We start from the raw sequence: 1,959 nt of genomic DNA, 5'->3' as shown, positions 1-1,959 counted from the left end.
CGCCCACCCATGTAACCTGTCTAGGTCCAATTGTAGCCTATTCCTTCCTTCTAATGTGCCCATATCCCCCCACATCTTAGTGTCATCAGCAAATTTGAATAGGGTGGTTTTTACCCCCTCGTCCAAGTCACTGATGAAGATATTTAACAGTGCGGGCCCAAGGACCGAGCCCTGCAGAACCCCAGGTTGTGGTATGTCTGGGTTGTTTGAAAAGAGGTTGTGGCCGCCGGGCCTCAAATAGTTGTTCTCGTGCGACCTTTGCTCTGGTGGTAGACGTAAGGCGTCTTATGGACTCGTGTCATAGACTGAGCAGGTTTCTCCCCCTCGAGTCACCTTCCCTGTTCTCTCCTGCCACGACTTGTTGTTCCTCAGTAGACGGGATTGGTCATTGGGTGTGCTTGGTGGTCCGTGATTAGCCCAGTGGTCATTCACGGGGTTCCACCATCCCTACACCTGGGCCTCACACCTCTTCAAGTGCATTGCCCTTCCATCGGTCCCATCCCCTCTGGTGGGATAGTGCCTCACAGCTTGGCACTGGATGCTTGTTGCCCATGGCCAAGTTTGCGAGTGTGGGCCCACCCCTGTCGACCTTCTTTGCCTCCACCCCTTCTCTCGGGGAAACACAAAAAAACCTTCCAAGGCTCCTCCTTGGACCTTTTCCTTGGGGATACTTTGCACTTTCCACTCTCCCCTTTGCACGGGCAACTAAATAAAACGCGTTAACAAAACACAAAATGATAAGCCACTCCCTGACATGGCTACGCCCTGCCCCGTTACTATCCTTCCCCTTGCTCTAGCTTGGGGGACGTTTTACTGCTCACCCATCACCTTTGGGATTCACTCCCATTCTCCTGTCAGCCCAGCTGGGACCGGCGGTGATACCCGCCCCGATTGTAAACCCCTCAGGGCTCTCCCAGGGTCTTCTCCCTCTGGCGTGGCTTCCTCCTCACCTCAGTCATCCCAATACTCCCACCTGGGGTTTGCTCGGTCTCCGGGTGCAGCTCTGGTTCCGTCCCTGGGTCCAGAGTGCCTTTCCTCCCTCACTGTCCTGTGTGCGCTCCTGTCGGTGTGCTCTACCCCACACTGCCGTCGTCTGCCCCCGGCTTGTTGGGCTCCATGGGTGCCATGGGGAGGATCCTCTTCTCTCCCTGAGACAGCTGCAGCTCCCCTCTCTTGCTGCTCTCCTTCCCCCCTTCTCCACAGCATTGGCCGCCATCTTTATTTCCACCAGCCGGCGTTTGAGGCTGATGTCACTGGCTGGCCTTAATTGAATAAAGAGGTGGCTGACGAGCCACGTGGGCTCTTCCTTCCACCCCTGCTGTGCTGCATCTCCTGCTGCTGGTAAGTATCCCTCGTTACTTCTTTCCCTGGGACAGAGGTAATGAAAGAATAAACAATATGTGTGGAAATGCATATGTTGAGACAGTCTATCTTGCACCTAAAACTAAAAGAATAGAAATAGCCTTCTGTGATTCAATAGCCAAAGGTTATAACAATGTCCAAGATCAGCAGTTAAGAATTACAAAATACAAGATCGTGTTTTGTTCTAGTGGCTGAAGAAATTGCAGATGAAAAAAATTGCAGACCACAGAGACAGAAAAGTTTGTCAATCATAACATTGTAACTGAAGAGGAGGATCATTTCCACATTGAAAGGACATGACACAGTGAGACCCATAGACTTGTATGGGGAACAATCACTATAAAGATGGACAAGAACAAAGAGGCTTTGGGTCTGTCCTGCACAGAAGACAAAGAAGCATCAGAATGCATACGATAAGGCCTGGCTTCATTCTCATAGTTAACTTGGCTGGCCACCAAGCTAACCCGAGCATCTAAAAGACTGGTAACATCTTGATATTTGCAGGACTGTCTGTCTGTCTCCTTTTATATGTATGTGAATAAATGGCTATGTATGTATGAGTGTATGAGTATGTATGTGTTAGTGTATGAAAGAGGA

The 1,959-nt window shown here is 50.4% G+C and overlaps 1 long non-coding RNA gene across 1 annotated transcript in view; it reads left to right on the top strand.

Moving 5' to 3' along the window:
- LOC109299469 overlaps positions 1-1,414 on the top strand; it is a 2,381-nt gene extending 967 nt beyond the window's left edge. Inside the window, exons 2-3 of the long non-coding RNA XR_002097872.1 lie at positions 186-216; positions 1,379-1,414. This is a non-coding gene — a long non-coding RNA (uncharacterized LOC109299469). The remainder of the gene's footprint in view (positions 1-185; positions 217-1,378) is intronic.
- Positions 1,415-1,959: the final 545 nt, after the last annotated feature.

This window comes from Gavialis gangeticus, unplaced genomic scaffold (genome assembly GCF_001723915.1).
Source record: "Gavialis gangeticus isolate Ggan-Ray unplaced genomic scaffold, GavGan_comp1, whole genome shotgun sequence".
Lineage (NCBI taxonomy): Eukaryota > Metazoa > Chordata > Crocodylia > Gavialidae > Gavialis > Gavialis gangeticus.
Note: the sequence above shows the minus strand (reverse complement) of the source record. Positions and strands in the feature narration are given on the sequence as shown.